The sequence below is a fragment of the Oncorhynchus gorbuscha genome, linkage group LG06 (assembly GCF_021184085.1).
Source record: "Oncorhynchus gorbuscha isolate QuinsamMale2020 ecotype Even-year linkage group LG06, OgorEven_v1.0, whole genome shotgun sequence".
Lineage (NCBI taxonomy): Eukaryota > Metazoa > Chordata > Actinopteri > Salmoniformes > Salmonidae > Oncorhynchus > Oncorhynchus gorbuscha.
Genome location: NC_060178.1, coordinates 7,912,797 through 7,932,817, shown reverse-complemented (window position 1 = coordinate 7,932,817; position 20,021 = coordinate 7,912,797). Strand labels below are relative to the sequence as shown.

The 20,021-nt window shown below is 45.1% G+C and overlaps 1 protein-coding gene across 1 annotated transcript in view; it reads right to left on the bottom strand.

Moving 5' to 3' along the window:
* The window catches only part of LOC124037477 (anoctamin-3-like), a 176,051-nt gene that overhangs the window by 111,085 nt on the left and 44,945 nt on the right, over window positions 1-20,021 (bottom strand).

The following is a 20,021-nucleotide window of genomic DNA, read 5'->3' as shown; positions in this document are numbered from 1 at the left end:
GGAGCAGCACAGTGTCAGCTGCTTGGGTTAAGTTGCTCAAGGGCACAACGGCAGTAGTTAATTGTAGTAGTCAATGGCAGTAGTCAATGGCAGTAGTTAATGGCAGTAGTTAATGGCAGTAATTAATTGTAGTAGTTAATGGCAGTAGTTAATTGTAGTAGTTAATGGCAGTAATTAATTGTAGTAGTCAATGGCAGTAATTAATTGTAGTAGTTAATGACAGTAGTTAATTGTAGTAGTTAATGACAGTAGTTAATTGTAGTAGTCAATGACAGTAGTTAATTGTAGTAGTCAATGGCAGTAATTAATTGTAGTAGTTAATGACAGTAGTTAATTGTAGTAGTTAATGACAGTAGTTAATGACAGTAGTTAATTGTAGTAGTCAATGACAGTAATTAATTGTAGTAGTCAATGGCAGTAATTAATTGTAGTAGTTAATGACAGTAATTAATTGTAGTAGTCAATGGCAGTAATTAATTGTAGTAGTTAATGGCAGTAATTAATTGTAGTAGTTAATGACAGTAATTAATTGTAGTAGTCAATGGCAGTAATTAATTGTAGTAGTTAATGACAGTAATTAATTGTAGTAGTCAATGACAGTAGTTAATTGTAGTAGTTAATGACAGTAATTAATTGTAGTAGTTAATGACAGTAGTTAATGGCAGTAATTAATTGTAGTAGTTAATGACAGTAATTAATTGTAGTAGTTAATGACAGTAGTTAATGGCAGTAATTAATTGTAGTAGTTAATGACAGTAGTTAATGGCAGTAATTAATTGTAGTAGTTAATGACAGTAGTTAATTGTAGTAGTTAATGACAGTAGTTAATTGTAGTAGTCAATGACAGTAGTTAATTGTAGTAGTCAATGGCAGTAATTAATTGTAGTAGTTAATGACAGTAGTTAATTGTAGTAGTCAATGGCAGTAATTAATTGTAGTAGTCAATGGCAGTAATTAATTGTAGTAGTTAATGACAGTAATTAATTGTAGTAGTTAATGACAGTAGTTAATGGCAGTAATTAATTGTAGTAGTTAATGACAGTAATTAATTGTAGTAGTTAATGACAGTAGTTAATGGCAGTAATTAATTGTAGTAGTTAATGACAGTAATTAATTGTAGTAGTTAATGACAGTAGTTAATGGCAGTAGTTAATGACAGTAGTTAATTGTAGTAGTCAATGACAGTAGTTAATTGTAGTAGTTAATGACAGTAGTTAATTGTAGTAGTTAATGACAGTAGTTAATGACAGTAGTTAATGACAGTAGTTAATGACAGTAGTTCATTGTAGTAGTTAATGACAGTAGTTAATGACAGTAGTTAATTGTAGTAGTCAATGACAGTAGTTAATTGTAGTAGTTAATGACAGTAGTTAATTGTAGTAGTCAATGACAGTAGTTAATTGTAGTAGTTAATGACAGTAGTTAATGGCAGTAATTAATTGTAGTAGTCAATGACAGTAGTTAATTGTAGTAGTTAATGACAGTAGTTCATTGTAGTAGTTAATGACAGTAGTTAATTGTAGTAGTTAATGACAGTAGTTAATTGTAGTAGTCAATGACAGTAGTTCATTGTAGTAGTTGATGACAGTAATTAATTGTAGTAGTCAATGACAGTAGTTCATTGTAGTAGTTAATGACAGTAGTTAATTGTAGTAGTTAATGACAGTAGTTAATTGTAGTAGTCAATGACAGTAGTTCATTGTAGTAGTTAATGACAGTAGTTAATTGTAGTAGTCAATGACAGTAGTTCATTGTAGTAGTTAATGACAGTAGTTAATTGTAGTAGTTAATGACAGTAATTAATTGTAGTAGTTAATGACAGTAGTTAATGGCAGTAGTTAATGACAATAGTTAATTGTAGTAGTCAATGACAGTAGTTAATGGCAGTAATTAATTGTAGTAGTTAATGACAGTAATTAATTGTAGTAGTTAATGACAGTAGTTAATGGCAGTAGTTAATGACAATAGTTAATTGTAGTAGTCAATGACAGTAGTTAATTGTAGTAGTTAATGACAATAGTTAATTGTAGTAGTCAATGACAATAGTTAATTGTAGTAGTTAATGACAGTAGTTAATTGTAGTAGTCAATGACAGTAGTTAATTGTAGTAGTCAATGACAGTAGTTTTTTTTTTTTTTTGCTTCCGGTTTGGAGCGAGTGGTCGCATCCCACTTCGCTCCCGCAGGTAGTATAACTTTTTCATTACATTTCATTATATTTCATTATAGCACAACGGTTTGATTTGTCTAATCTTAGCAATTTCTTCTCAGCTAGCTACATAGCCGTCTTTGTATCAAAGATAATTGCGTAATTATCGTATTTCGCCGTCCTAACGTAGTCTTCACTAGCCAGCTAGCTAACGTCCACTGATTAGCTGCACTGGAAAAACTATTACACTCAACTGAACGACTTGATTAGTGTAGTGTTAGCTAGCTACATAGCTGTCTTTGCTGTTTTCGTATCTTCGTATCCAAGATAATTGTGTTGTTTAGGTTTAGAGTGTGTAGTCTTAGAGTGATTATCTTAATTTACCGAGGTTAGCTAGCCAGCTATTTGTCGTCCTTAACGTAGGAGACTCTGCTAGCTAGCCAACAGCTAGCCAACGCTAGCCAACGTCTTCTGAATAGAACTCAACAACCCGGTCGCATTCACAGGTAGTATCACATTTTCATTTCATTACAGTACAACGGTTTGATTTGTTTGATCGTAGCTAGCTACATAGCTAGCTACATAGCCGTCTTTGTATCAAAGATAATTGTGTAGTCTAGAGCGATTTTCTAGGTTAGCTAGCTAGCCAGCTATTGTCGTTCTTTTAACGCAACGTAATGTAAACAACACTACTAGCTAGCCAGCTAGCCCCCGAATAGCAGCACTGCAGAAACTATTACACTCAACGGAACGACTTGATTAGTGTAGTGTCAACAACGCACCCACTGCCAGCTAGCCTACTTCAGCAGTACTGTATCATTTTTAATCATTTTAGTCAATAAGATTCTTGCTACGTAAGCTTAACTTTCTGAACATTCGAGACGTGTAGTCCACTTGTCATTCCAATCTCCTTTGCATTAGCGTAGCCTCTTCTGTAGCCTGTCAACTATGTGTCTGTTTATCCCTGTTCTCTCCTCTCTGCACAGACCATACAAACGCTCCACACCGCGTGGCCGCGGCCACCCTAATCTGGTGGTCCCAGCGCGCACGACCCACGTGGAGTTCCAGGTCTCCGGTAGCCTCTGGAACTGCCGATCTGCGGTCAACAAGGCAGAGTTCATCTCAGCCTATGCCTCCCTCCAGTCCCTCGACTTCTTGGCACTAACGGAAACATGGATCACCACAGACAACACTGCTACTCCTACTGCTCTCTCTTCGTCCGCCCACGTGTTCTCGCACACCCCGAGAGCTTCTGGTCAGCGGGGTGGTGGCACCGGGATCCTCATCTCTCCCAAGTGGTCATTCTCTCTTTCTCCCCTTACCCATCTGTCTATCGCCTCCTTTGAATTCCATGCTGTCACAGTTACTAGCCCTTTCAAGCTTAACATCCTTATCATTTATCGCCCTCCAGGTTCCCTCGGAGAGTTCATCAATGAGCTTGATGCCTTGATAAGCTCCTTTCCTGAGGACGGCTCACCTCTCACAGTTCTGGGCGACTTTAACGTCCCCACGTCTACCTTTGACTCATTCCTCTCTGCCTCCTTCTTTCCAATCCTCTCCTCTTTTGACCTCACCCTCTCACCTTCCCCCCTTACTCACAAGGCAGGCAATACGCTCAACCTCATCTTTACTAGATGCTGTTCTTCCACTAACCTCATTGCAACTCCCCTCCAAGTCTCCGACCACTACCTTGTATCCTTTTCCCTCTCGCTCTCATCCAACACCTCCCACACTGCCCCTACTCGGATGGTATCGCGCCGTCCCAACCTTCGCTCTCTCTCCCCCGCTACTCTCTCCTCTTCCATCCTATCATCTCTTCCCTCCGCTCAAACCTTCTCCAACCTATCTCCTGATTCTGCCTCCTCAACCCTCCTCTCCACCCTCTCTGCATCCTTTGACTCTCTATGTCCCCTATCCTCCAGGCCGGCTCGGTCCTCCCCTCCCGCTCCGTGGCTCGATGACTCATTGCGAGCTCACAGAACAGGGCTCCGGGCAGCCGAGCGGAAATGGAGGAAAACTCTCCTCCCTGCGGACCTGGCATCCTTTCACTCCCTCCTCTCTACATTTTCCTCCTCTGTCTCTGCTGCTAAAGCCACTTTCTACCACGCTAAATTCCAAGCATCTGCCTCTAACCCTAGGAAGCTCTTTGCCACCTTCTCCTCCCTCCTGAATCCTCCTCCCCCTCCCCCTCCTCCCTCTCTGCAGACGACTTCGTCAACCATTTTGAAAAGAAGGTCGACGACATCCGATCCTCGTTTGCTAAGTCAAACGACACCGCTGGTTCTGCTCACACTGCCCTACCCTGTGCTCTGACCTCTTTCTCCCTCTCTCTCCAGATGAAATCTCACGTCTTGTGACGGCTGGCCGCCCAACAACCTGCCCGCTTGACCCTATCCCCTCCCCTCTTCTCCAGACCATTTCCGGAGACCTTCTCCCTTACCTCACCTCGCTCATCAACTCATCCCTGACCGCTGGCTACGTCCCTTCCGTCTTCAAGAGAGCGAGAGTTGCACCCCTTCTGAAAAAACCTACACTCGATCCCTCCGATGTCAACAATTACAGACCAGTATCCCTTCTTTCTTTTCTCTCCAAAACTCTTGAACGTGCCGTCCTTGGCCAGCTCTCCCGCTATCTCTCTCTGAATGACCTTCTTGATCCAAATCAGTCAGGTTTCAAGACTAGTCATTCAACTGAGACTGCTCTCCTCTGTATCACGGAGGCGCTACGCACTGCTAAAGCTAACTCTCTCTCCTCTGCTCTCATCCTTCTAGATCTATCAGCTGTCTTCGATACTGTGAACCATCAGATCCTCCTCTCCACCCTCTCCGAGTTGGGCATCTCCGGCGCGGCCCACGCTTGGATTGCGTCCTACCTGACAGGTCGCTCCTACCAGGTGGCGTGGCGAGAATCTGTCTCCTCACCACGCGCTCTCACCACTGGTGTCCCCAGGGCTCTGTTCTAGGCCCTCTCCTATTCTCGCTATACACCAAGTCACTTGGCTCTGTCATAACCTCACGTGGTCTCTCCTATCATTGCTATGCAGACGACACACAACTAATCTTCTCCTTTCCCCCTTCTGATGACCAGGTGGCGAATCGCATCTCTGCATGTCTGGCAGACATATCAGTGTGGATGACGGATCACCACCTCAAGCTGAACCTCGGCAAGACGGAGCTGCTCTTCCTCCCGGGAAGGACTGCCCGTTCCATGATCTCGCCATCACGGTTGACAACTCCATTGTGTCCTCCTCCCAGAGCGCTAAGAACCTTGGTGTGATCCTGGACAACACCCTGTCGTTCTCAACCAACATCAAGGCGGTGGCCCGTTCCTGTAGGTTCATGCTCTACAACATCCGCAGAGTACGACCCTGCCTCACACAGGAAGCGGCGCAGGTCCTAATCCAGGCGCTTGTCATCTCCCGTCTGGATTACTGCAACTCGCTGTTGGCTGGGCTCCCTGCCTGTGCCATTAAACCCCTTCAACTCATCCAGAACGCCGCAGCCCGTCTGGTGTTCAACCTTCCCAAGTTCTCTCACGTCACCCCGCTCCTCCGTTCTCTCCACTGGCTTCCAGTTGAAGCTCGCATCCGCTACAAGACCATGGTGCTTGCCTACGGAACTGTGAGGGGAACGGCACCTCAGTACCTCCAGGCTCTGATCAGGCCCTACACCCAAACAAGGGCACTGCGTTCATCCACCTCTGGCCTGCTCGCCTCCCTACCACTGAGGAAGTACAGCTCCCGCTCAGCCCAGTCAAAACTGTTCGCTGCTCTGGCCCCCCAATGGTGGAACAAACTCCCTCACGACGCCAGGACAGCGGAGTCAATCACCACCTTCCGGAGACACCTGAAACCCCACCTCTTTAAGGAATACCTAGGATAGGATAAGTATTCCCTCTCACCCCCCTTTAAGATTTAGATGCACTATTGTAAAGTGACTGTTCCACTGGATGTCATAAGGTGAATGCACCAATTTGTAAGTCGCTCTGGATAAGAGCGTCTGCTAAATGACTTAAATGTAAATGTAAATGTAGTAGTTAATTGTTGTAGTTAATGACAGTAATTAATTGTAGTAGTTAATGACAGTAGTTAATGGCAGTAATTAATTGTAGTAGTTAATGACAGTAATTAATTGTAGTAGTTAATGACAGTAGTTAATGGCAGTAGTTAATGACAATAGTTAATTGTAGTAGTCAATGACAGTAGTTAATTGTAGTAGTTAATGACAGTAGTTCATTGTAGTAGTTAATGACAGTAGTTAATTGTAGTAGTTAATGACAGTAGTTAATTGTAGTAGTCAATGGCAGTAATTAATTTTAGTAGTTAATGACAGTAATTAATTGTAGTAGTTAATGACAGTAGTTAATGGCAGTAGTTAATGACAGTAGTTAATTGTAGTAGTCAATGACAGTAGTTAATTGTAGTAGTTAATGACAGTAATTAATTGTAGTAGTTAATGACAGTAGTTAATGGCAGTAATTAATTGTAGTAGTTAATGACAGTAATTAATTGTAGTAGTTAATGACAGTAATTAATTGTAGTAGTTAATGACAGTAGTTAATGGCAGTAATTAATTGTAGTAGTTAATGACAGTAATTAATTGTAGTAGTTAATGACAGTAGTTAATGACAGTAGTTCATTGTAGTAGTTAATGACAGTAGTTCATTGTAGTAGTTAATGACAGTAGTTCATTGTAGTAGTTAATGACAGTAATAAATTGTAGTAGTTAATGACAGTAGTTAATTGTAGTAGTTAATGACAGTAATTAATTGTAGTAGTTAATGACAGTAGTTCATTGTAGTAGTTAATGACAGTAATTAATTGTAGTAGTTAATGACAGTAGTTAATTGTAGTAGTTAATGACAGTAATTAATTGTAGTAGTTAATGACAGTAGTTAATTGTAGTAGTTAATGACAGTAATTAATTGTAGTAGTTAATGACAGTAGTTCATTGTAGTAGTTAATGACAGTAATTAATTGTAGTAGTTAATGACAGTAGTTAATTGTAGTAGTTAATGACAGTAATTAATTGTAGTAGTTAATGACAGTAGTTAATTGTAGTAGTCAATGACAGTAGTTCATTGTAGTAGTTAATGACAGTAGTTAATTGTAGTAGTTAATGACAGTAATTAATTGCAGTAGTTAATGACAGTAGTTAATTGTAGTAGTCAATGACAGTAGTTCATTGTAGTAGTTAATGACAGTAGTTAATGACAGTAGTTAATGACAGTAGTTAATGACAGTAGTTAATTGTAGTAGTCAATGACAGTAGTTCATTGTAGTAGTTAATGACAGTAGTTCATTGTAGTAGTTAATGACAGTAGTTAATTGTAGTAGTTAATGACAGTAATTAATTGCAGTAGTTAATGACAGTAGTTAATGGCAGTAGTTAATTGTAGTAGTTAATGACAGTAGTTAATTGTAGTAGTTAATGGCAGTAGTTAATTGTAGTAGTTAATGGCAGTAGTTAATTGCAGTAGTTAATTGTAGTAGTTAATGGCAGTAGTTGGCACCCTGAGATTCTGATACCATCAACCCTCTAATTGCCTTATTTTCCCTTAGCGTTTGAATCAGCATTCCTCCAGCTACTGTCCTGCTTCTCGAGGTGACCACCGCCCCTCTGAGAGGAGAGAGGGTGTCGGAGAGACAGTGAGTGAATATGAGGCGGGGGGAATGACTCCAATCACTCAGGGGTCCCTCCTGTCAAGGAGTCAGGGTGTCATGGTGACATGGTGTCACAGTGAAATAGTGTCATGGTGTCATGGTCACATGGTGACAAGGTGTCATGATGTAATGGTGACATGGTCACATGGTGACATGGTGAAATAGTGTCATGGTGTCCTGGTGACATGGTGAACACGGTGTCATGGTCACATGGTGTCAGGGTGTGACACGGTGTCATGGTGTCATGGCGACATGGTGACAGAGTGTCAGGGTGTGACATGGTGTCACGGTGACGTGGTGTCATGGTGACATGGTGTCATGACAACATGGTGTCATGGTGACATGGTGTCATGGTGACATGGAAGCACGGTCACATGGTGACATGGTGACATGGTGGCACGGTCACATGGTGACATGGTGTCATGGTGACATGGTGGTGACATGGTGTCATGGTGACATACTTCAAGTAGGAGTGTATTACTGTCAGTGATCCCTCAACCCTCCCATCAAATCACATACCAACACAAAACTACTTAATGTAGGAGTACATCAGCATCTACTACTACCCTCCCATCAGCATCAGTATACACTCAGTGACCAGTTTATTAGGTACACCGCCCGTTCACGAAAATGGTTCGCTCCTACAGACAGTGAGCCACGTCGTCGTGGCTTGTTATATAAAGCAAGCAAACAGGCATTGAGACATTCAGTCACTGTTCCATTGAACGTTAGAATGGACAAAACGAGTGACCTAAGTGGCTTTGAGCGTGGTCTGATCGTCGGTGCCAGGTTCGCAGGTTCTAGTATCTCAGAAACGAACCTCCTGGGATTTTCACGCACAACAGCGTCTAGGGTTTACTGAGAACGGTGAAACAAAACAAAAAAACATCCAGTCAGCGGCAGTCGTGTGGGTGAAAAACATCCAGTCAGCGGCAGTCGTGTGGGTGAAAAACATCCAGTCAGCGGCAGTCGTGTGGGTGAAAAACATCCAGTCAGCGGCAGTCGTGTGGGTGAAAAACATCCAGTCAGCGGCAGTCGTGTGGGTGAAAAACATCCAGTCAGCGGCAGTCGTGTGGGTGAAAAAAAACATCCAGTCAGCGGCAGTCGTGTGGGTGAAAAACATCCAGTCAGCGGCAGTCGTGTGGGTGAAAAACATCCAGTCAGCGGCAGTCGTGTGGGTGAAAAACATCCAGTCAGCGGCAGTCGTGTGGGTGAAAAACATCCAGTCAGCGGCAGTCGTGTGGGTGAAAAACATCCAGTCAGCGGCAGTCGTGTGGGTGAAAAACAGCTCGTTGATGAGAGGTGGAAGGAGAATGGCAGGAATCATGCAAGCTAACAGGCGGGCCCACAAACAGGCAAATTAAGGTGCAGCACAACAGTGGTGTGCAGAACGGCATCTCAGAACACACAACCCGACGGTCCTCGTCACGGATTGGCTATTGAAGCAGATGACCACACCGGGTTCCAGTCCTATCAGCTAAAAGCAAGAAGAAGTGGCTCCAGTGGGCAACGACATCACCAACACCACAACAAATGACGAGTGGAACAACATAGCCTGGTCCGACAAACACCACTTCCTGTTGCGTCATGCTGATGGCAGAGTCAGGATTTGCAGAGGCAGCCGGAGACCAAGGCCACATCCTGCCCGGTGTCAACAGTACAGGCTGGTGGTGTAATGGCAGTCAGGATTTGGCATTAGCAGCATGCGTCCATAGACCCGTCCTGCCTGGTGTCAACGGTACAGGCTGGTAGTGGTGGTGGTGTACTGGTGTGGGAATGTTTTTCCAGGAAAACGTTAGGTCCCTTGATACCAATGCATTGCAATCTAGCGAGAATGTTCAGCTAATTATAACAGTTATTTAAAGTACAGAATATGGGTCAGTATTGTAAGAGTGCTGATATAGGATACATTTGACCTTTGTTTAGAGGACTCATAATGAATACGATTATATGGATTAGAGGGGACCTAATCCTAGATCAGCACTCTGACCAGCACTAATTATAAAAGCAATATTTTATTATCTCATGTTATTATCATGGATGTCACAGGCAGCGGTCAGCTGCAAGGTTATTCTGACATCACAGAGATGGGTGGGTGAACGGATGAAGAAATCATACGACTCTATCCCAAATGGCACCATATTCCCTATATAGTGAACTACTTTAGATCAGGGCCCTATGGCACCCAATTCCCTATATAGTGCACTACTTTAGACCAAGGGCTCTGTGGACCCCGATTAAAAATACTGCACTGCATGAGGAATGGGGTTCCCTTTGGGACACAAACAATGACCCCCCCCCCCCCGCCCCTCAATACCTGCAATTTTATCTAACGTCCTCAGACCAGACACAGTGATACTGCCTGACTCTCCCATCCTACCAGACACAGTGATACTGTCTGACTCTCCCATCCTACCAGACACAGTGATACTGTCTGACTCTCCCATCCTACCAGACACAGTGATACTGTCTGACTCTCCCATCCTACCAGACACAGTGATACTGTCTGACTCTCCCATCCTACCAGACACAGTGATACTGTCTGACTCTCCCATCCTACCAGACACAGTGATACTGTCTGACTCTCCCATCCTACCAGACACAGTGATACTGCCTGACTACCATCCTACCAGACACAGTGATACTGTCTGACTCTCCCATCCTACCAGACACAGTGATACTGTCTGACTCTCCCATCCTACCAGACACAGTGATACTGTCTGACTCTCCCATCCTACCAGACACAGTGATACTGTCTGACTCTCCCATCCTACCAGACACAGTGATACTGTCTGACTCTCCCATCCTACCAGACACAGTGATACTGTCTGACTCTCCCATCCTACCAGACACAGTGATACTGTCTGACTCTCCCATCCTACCAGACACAGTGATACTGCCTGACTACCATCCTACCAGACACAGTGATACTGTCTGACTCTCCCATCCTACCAGACACAGTGATACTGTCTGACTCTCCCATCCTACCAGACACAGTGATACTGTCTGACTCTCCCATCCTACCAGACACAGTGATACTGTCTGACTCTACCATCCTACCAGACACAGTGATACTGTCTGCCTACCATCCTACCAGACACAGCGATACTGTCTGACTCTACCATCCTACCAGACACAGTGATACTGCCTGACTACCATCCTACCAGACACAGTGATCCTGTCTGACTACCATCCTACCAGACACAGTGATACTGTCTGACTCTCCCATCCTACCAGACACAGTGATACTGTCTGACTCTACCATCCTACCAGACACAGTGATACTGTCTGACTCTCCCATCCTACCAGACACAGTGATACTGTCTGCCTACCATCCTACCAGACACAGCGATACTGTCTGACTCTCCCATCCTACCAGACACAGTGATACTGTCTGACTCTCCCATCCTACCAGACACAGTGATACTGTCTGACTCTCCCATCCTACCAGACACAGTGATACTGTCTGACTCTACCATCCTACCAGACACAGTGATACTGTCTGCCTACCATCCTACCAGACACAGTGATACTGTCTGACTCTACCATCCTACCAGACACAGTGATACTGTCTGCCTACCATCCTACCAGACACAGTGATACTGTCTGACTCTACCATCCTACCAGACACAGTGATACTGTCTGACTCTCCCATCCTACCAGACACAGTGATACTGTCTGACTCTACCATCCTACCAGACACAGTGATACTGTCTGACTCTCCCATCCTACCAGACACAGTGATACTGTCTGCCTCCCATCCTACCAGACACAGTGATACTGTCTGACTCTCCCATCCTACCAGACACAGTGATACTGTCTGACTCTCCCATCCTACCAGACACAGTGATACTGTCTGACTCTACCATCCTACCAGACACAGTGATACTTCTGCCTACCATCCTACCAGACACAGCGATACTGTCTGACTCTACCATCCTACCAGACACAGTGATACTGCCTGACTACCATCCTACCAGACACAGTGATCCTGTCTGACTACCATCCTACCAGACACAGTGATACTGTCTGACTCTCCCATCCTACCAGACACAGTGATACTGTCTGACTCTACCATCCTACCAGACACAGTGATACTGTCTGACTCTCCCATCCTACCAGACACAGTGATACTGTCTGCCTACCATCCTACCAGACACAGCGATACTGTCTGACTCTACCATCCTACCAGACACAGTGATACTGCCTGACTACCATCCTACCAGACACAGCGATACTGTCTGACTCTCCCATCCTACCAGACACAGTGATACTGTCTGACTCTCCCATCCTACCAGACACAGTGATACTGTCTGACTCTACTATCCTACCAGACACAGTGATACTGTCTGCCTACCATCCTACCAGACACAGTGATACTGTCTGACTCTACCATCCTACCAGACACAGTGATACTGTCTGCCTACCATCCTACCAGACACAGTGATACTGTCTGACTCTACCATCCTACCAGACACAGTGATACTGTCTGCCTACCATCCTACCAGACACAGTGATACTGTCTGACTCTCCCATCCTACCAGACACAGTGATCCTGTCTGACTACCATCCTACCAGACACAGCGATACTGTCTGACTCTCCCATCCTACCAGACACAGTGATTCTGTCTGACTCTCCCATCCTACCAGACACAGTGATACTGTCTGACTCTCCCATCCTACCAGACACAGTGATACTGTCTGACTCTCCCATCCTACCAGACACAGTGATACTGTCTGACTCTCCCATCCTACCAGACACAGCGATACTGTCTGACTCTCCCATCCTACCAGACACAGTGATACTGTCTGACTCTCCCATCCTACCAGACACAGTGATACTGTCTGACTCTCCCATCCTACCAGACACAGTGATACTGTCTGACTCTCCCATCCTACCAGACACAGCGATACTGTCTGACTACCATCCTACCAGACACAGTGATACTGTCTGACTACCATCCTACCAGACACAGCGATACTGTCTGACTACCATCCTACCAGACACAGCGATACTGTCTGACTACCATCCTACCAGACACAGCGATACTGTCTGACTACCATCCTACCAGACACAGTGATACTGCCTGACCACCATCCTACCAGACACAGCGATACTGTCTGACTACCATCCTACCAGACACAGCGATACTGTCTGACTACCATCCTACCAGACACAGTGATACTGCCTGACTACCATCCTACCAGACACAGTGATACTGTCTGACTCTCCCATCCTACCAGACACAGCGATACTGTCTGACTACCATCCTACCAGACACAGTGATACTGTCTGACTCTCCCATCCTACCAGACACAGTGATACTGCCTGACTACCATCCTACCAGACACAGTGATACTGTCTGACTCTCCCATCCTACCAGACACAGTGATACTGTCTGACTACCATCCTACCAGACACAGCGATACTGTCTGACTCTACCATCCTACCAGACACAGTGATACTGTCTGACTCTCCCATCCTACCAGACACAGTGATCCTGTCTGACTACCATCCTACCAGACACAGCGATACTGTCTGACTCTCCCATCCTACCAGACACAGTGATTCTGTCTGACTCTCCCATCCTACCAGACACAGTGATACTGTCTGACTCTCCCATCCTACCAGACACAGTGATACTGTCTGACTCTCCCATCCTACCAGACACAGTGATACTGTCTGACTCTCCCATCCTACCAGACACAGCGATACTGTCTGACTCTCCCATCCTACCAGACACAGTGATACTGTCTGACTCTCCCATCCTACCAGACACAGTGATACTGTCTGACTCTCCCATCCTACCAGACACAGTGATACTGTCTGACTCTCCTATCCTACCAGACACAGCGATACTGTCTGACTACCATCCTACCAGACACAGTGATACTGTCTGACTACCATCCTACCAGACACAGCGATACTGTCTGACTACCATCCTACCAGACACAGCGATACTGTCTGACTACCATCCTACCAGACACAGTGATACTGTCTGACTACCATCCTACCAGACACAGCGATACTGTCTGACTACCATCCTACCAGACACAGTGATACTGCCTGACTACCATCCTACCAGACACAGTGATACTGTCTGACTCTCCCATCCTACCAGACACAGCGATACTGTCTGACTACCATCCTACCAGACACAGTGATACTGTCTGACTCTCCCATCCTACCAGACACAGTGATACTGTCTGACTACCATCCTACCAGACACAGTGATACTGTCTGACTCTACCATCCTACCAGACACAGTGATACTGTCTGACTCTCCCATCCTACCAGACACAGTGATACTGCCTGACTACCATCCTACCAGACACAGTGATACTGTCTGACTCTCCCATCCTACCAGACACAGTGATACTGTCTGACTCTCCCATCCTACCAGACACAGTGATACTGTCTGACTCTCCCATCCTACCAGACACAGTGATACTGTCTGACTCTACCATCCTACCAGACACAGTGATACTGTCTGCCTACCATCCTACCAGACACAGCGATACTGTCTGACTCTACCATCCTACCAGACACAGTGATACTGCCTGACTACCATCCTACCAGACACAGTGATCCTGTCTGACTACCATCCTACCAGACACAGTGATACTGTCTGACTCTCCCATCCTACCAGACACAGTGATACTGTCTGACTCTACCATCCTACCAGACACAGAGATACTGTCTGACTCTCCCATCCTACCAGACACAGTGATACTGTCTGCCTACCATCCTACCAGACACAGCGATACTGTCTGACTCTACCATCCTACCAGACACAGTGATACTGCCTGACTACCATCCTACCAGACACAGCGATACTGTCTGACTCTCCCATCCTACCAGACACAGTGATACTGTCTGACTCTCCCATCCTACCAGACACAGTGATACTGTCTGACTCTACTATCCTACCAGACACAGTGATACTGTCTGCCTACCATCCTACCAGACACAGTGATACTGTCTGACTCTACCATCCTACCAGACACAGTGATACTGTCTGCCTACCATCCTACCAGACACAGTGATACTGTCTGACTCTACCATCCTACCAGACACAGTGATACTGTCTGCCTACCATCCTACCAGACACAGTGATACTGTCTGACTCTCCCATCCTACCAGACACAGTGATCCTGTCTGACTACCATCCTACCAGACACAGCGATACTGTCTGACTCTCCCATCCTACCAGACACAGTGATTCTGTCTGACTCTCCCATCCTACCAAACACAGTGATACTGTCTGACTCTCCCATCCTACCAGACACAGTGATACTGTCTGACTCTCCCATCCTACCAGACACAGTGATACTGTCTGACTCTCCCATCCTACCAGACACAGCGATACTGTCTGACTCTCCCATCCTACCAGACACAGTGATACTGTCTGACTCTCCCATCCTACCAGACACAGTGATACTGTCTGACTCTCCCATCCTACCAGACACAGTGATACTGTCTGACTCTCCCATCCTACCAGACACAGCGATACTGTCTGACTACCATCCTACCAGACACAGTGATACTGTCTGACTACCATCCTACCAGACACAGCGATACTGTCTGACTACCATCCTACCAGACACAGCGATACTGTCTGACTACCATCCTACCAGACACAGCGATACTGTCTGACTACCATCCTACCAGACACAGTGATACTGCCTGACCACCATCCTACCAGACACAGCGATACTGTCTGACTACCATCCTACCAGACACAGCGATACTGTCTGACTACCATCCTACCAGACACAGTGATACTGCCTGACTACCATCCTACCAGACACAGTGATACTGTCTGACTCTCCCATCCTACCAGACACAGCGATACTGTCTGACTACCATCCTACCAGACACAGTGATACTGTCTGACTCTCCCATCCTACCAGACACAGTGATACTGCCTGACTACCATCCTACCAGACACAGTGATACTGTCTGACTCTCCCATCCTACCAGACACAGTGATACTGTCTGACTCTCCCATCCTACCAGACACAGCGATACTGTCTGACTCTCCCATCCTACCAGACACAGTGATACTGTCTGACTCTCCCATCCTACCAGACACAGCGATACTGTGTGACTCTCCCATCCTACCAGACACAGTGATACTGTCTGACTCTCCCATCCTACCAGACACAGCGATACTGTGTGACTCTCCCATCCTACCAGACACAGCGATACTGTCTGACTCTCCCATCCTACCAGACACAGCGATACTGTGTGACTCTCCCATCCTACCAGACACAGCGATACTGGTGTAACTAATTCAAACATGTACAGAGTCATTCAATAGCTAATAAACATCATAAATGAGCAGAGATGAAAGCCCTTTCCTCATTCCATCCTTCACTCTATTCATTATAACCAGGCCGTTTACTCATGAAATGTCTTAGCCCGCGTCCCAAATTACATTCTTCTATATTTAGGGAATAGGGTGTCATTTGGGACGCACAGCTTTCTGAAGCACTCTCTATTACACCACAGCAGCAGGAGGACTTCCTATTCACCTCCAACATCACCTGGAATTCTCTCGGCGACCTTCTGCAGTGCTCAGCTACGTAGCTGCATTGGTAATTATCTCTCCTTCTCGCTTGGTCTCTTTCTTTCTCTCAAGCCCCCTTCCCCCCTTCATCTCTACTCTCTTTTCTCCTCCCCTAATTCTTTCGTTCCCTCTTCCTATGTCTCTCTCTCTCCCTCTCGCATCTCTCTCTCTCTCCCTCTCGCATCTCTCTCTCTCATCTGTCTCTCCCTCTCTCATCTGTCTCTCCCTCTCTCATCTGTCTCTCCCTCCCTCCTTCTCTCCCCCTCTCTCCCTCCCTCCTTCTCTCCCCCTCTCTCCCTCCCTCCTTCTCTCCCTCATATCTCCTCAGGGCCTGTGTGCTACTGCTGTAAGCAGAGTAGCAATAACTCATTTCTGTCTCAACACATTGATTTCACCGGGGTTCCCTCTCCTGTTGGGCGAGAACAGACCCATTTAAAGATGTAAGGCATCAGGGCCAGGGGACCCACCAATCACGCTGCAGCTCTGCTTTTTTCTTCTGTAGCCTCACAGACATCAAATGAAGGAAGCTCTAGTGAAGGAAGCTCTAGTAAAGGAAGCTCTAGTAATGGAAGCTCTAGTAAAGGAAGCTCTAGTAAAGAAAGCTCTAGTGAAGGAAGATCTAGTGAAGGAAGCTCTAGTAAAGAAAGCTCTAGTGAAGGAAGCTTGAGTGAAGGAAGCTCTAGTAACATTTACATTTACATTTAAGTCATTTAGCAGACGCTCTTATCCAGAGCGACTTACAAATTGGTGCATTCACCTTATGACATCCAGTGGGACAGTCACTTTACAATAGTTTATCTAAATCTTAAAGGGGGGGGGGGGTGAGAGGGAATACTTATCCTATCCTAGTAAAGGAAGCTATCGTAATGGAAGCTCTAGTAAAGAAAGCTCTAGTAAAGGAAGCTCTAGAAATGGAAGCTCTAGTTAAGGAAGAATCTAGTGAAGGAAGCTTGAGTGAAGGAAGCTCTAGTAAAGGAAGCTATAGTAATGGAAGCTCTAGTAAAGGAAGCTCTAGTAAAGAAAGCTCTAGTGAAGGAAGCTCTAGTAAAGAAAGCTCTAGTGAAGGAAGCTCTAGTGAAGGAAGCTCTAGTAAAGGAAGCTCTAGTAAAGGAAGCTCTAGTAAAGAAAGCTCTAGTGAAGGAAGCTCTAGTAAAGAAAGCTCTAGTGAAGGAAGCTCTAGTGAAGGAAGCTCTAGTAAAGGAAGCTCTAGTAAAGGAAGCTCTAGTAAAGAAAGCTCTAGTAAAGAAAGCTCTAGTAAAGGAAGCTCTAGTGAAGGAAGCTCTAGTAAAGAAAGCTCTAGTAAAGAAAGCTCTAGTAAAGGAAGCTCTAGTGAAGGAAGCTCTAGTAAAGGAAGCTCTAGTAAAGAAAGCTCTAATGAAGGAAGCTCTAGTGAAGGAAGCACTAGTAAAGGAAGCTCTAGTAAAGAAAGCTCTAGTGAAGGAAGCTCTAGTGAAGGAAGCACTAGTAAAGGAAGCTCTAGTAAAGGAAGCTCTAGTAAAGGAAGCTCTAGTAAAGGAAGCTCTAGTAAAGGAAGCTCTAGTAAAGGAACCTCTAACAGTCCATAATGGCTCGGCTACATCATGAATACTGAATAAAGAATGCATGCATTGTCGTGACTCTTGGACCCATATCATTAACAATCCAAATGTGAAATCTAAATTGAGATTTACTTCATTCTGTTCCTTAGAGAAATATAACGTTTTATACATATTTTTAAACGAGGGGTACAAGTTCATAAGATAACATTGACAATGAGTGCAAACCAACAACAACATCATGCTGTGCACACAATGTTTTAATCCTACTGACTGATTGTCCTATATATGTGTGTGTATTCATTAGGCCTAATTGTCATTTAAAACAAATATTTATCCTCAGCAATGGCATCTGTACACAGCAAGGGGCATCTGTACACTCAAAAATCGGCTTTCAACAGCTGAATCCCTACCATATAAACTAATACATCCAGCTGCCACTAGCATCCTGTCCAGGGGGTGTACTGGTACATCAAGCTGACTCACGCTATAGAAACAGGAGAGAGACTAGTGTCCTGTTCAAGGGGGTGTACTGGTACATCAAGCTGACTCACGCTATAGAAACAGGAGATAGACTAGTGTCCTGTCTAGGGGGTGTACTGTACATCAAGCTGACTCACGCTATAGAAACAGGAGATAGACTAGTGTCCTGTCTAGGGGGTGTACTGTACATCAAGCTGCCTCACACTACAGAAACAGGAGATAGACGAGTGTCCTGTCTAGGGGGTGTACTGGTACATCAAGCTGACTCATACTACAGAAACAGGAGCTAGACCAACGTCCTGTCCAGGGGGTGTACTTGTACATCATGCTGCCTCACACTGCGAAAACAGGAGATAGACTAGTGTCCTGTCCAGGGGTGTACTGGTATATCATGCTGCCTCACACTACAGACACACTACAGAAACAGGAGCTAGACTAGCGTCCTGTCTAGGGGATGTACTGGTACATCAAGCTGCCTCACACTACAGAAACGGAACCGGAACTATCTGTTCCGGTTCCGGTTGGAGCGAGTGGTCGCATCTGCACTTCGCTCCCGCGGGTAGTATAACTTTTTCATTATATTTCATTATAGCACAACGGTTTGATTTGTCTAATCTTAGCAATTTCTTCTCAGCTAGCTACATAGCCGTCTTTGTATCAAAGATAATTGCGTAATTATCGTATTTCGCCGTCCTAACGTAGTCTTCACTGGCCAGCTAGCTAACGTCCACTGATTAGCTGCACTGGAGAAACTATTACACTCAACTGAACGACTTGATTAGTGTAGTGTTAGCTAGCTACATAGCTGTCTTTGCTGTCTTCGTATCATCGTATCCAAGATAATTGTGTTGTTTAGGTTTAGAGTGTGTAGTCTTAGAGTGATTATCTTAATTTACCGAGGTTAGCTAGCCAGCTATTTGTCGTCCTTAACGTAGGTGACTCTGCTAGCTAGCCAACGCTAGCCAACGTCTTCTGTATAGAACTCAACAACCCGGTCGCATTCACAGGTAGTATCACATTTTCACTTAATTTCATTACAGTACAACGGTTTGATTTGTTTGATCGTAGCTAGCTACATAGCTAGCTACATAGCCGTCTTTGTATCAAAGATAATTGTGTAGTCTAGAGCGATTTTCTAGGTTCGCTAGCCAGCTATTGTCGTTCTTTTAACGCAACGTAACGTAAACAACACTGCTAGCTAGCCCCCGAATAGCAACACTGCAGAAACTATTACACTCAACGGAACGACTTGATTAGTGTAGTGTCAACAACGCACCCACTGCCAGCTGGCCTACTTCAGCAGTACTGTATCATTTTAATCATTTTAGTCAATAAGATTCTTGCTACGTAGCTTAACTTTCTGAACATTCGAGACGTGTAGTCCACTTGTCATTCCAATCTCCTTTGCATTAGCATAGCCTCTTCTGTAGCCTGTCAACTATGTGTCTGTTTATCCCTGTTCTCTCCTCTCTGCACAGACCATACAAACGCTCCCACACCGCGTGGCCGCGGCCACCCTACTCTGGTGGTCCCAGCGCACGACCCACGTGGAGTTCCAGGTCTCCGGTAGCCTCTGAAACTGCCAATCTGCGGTCAACAAGGCAGAGTTCATCTCAGCCT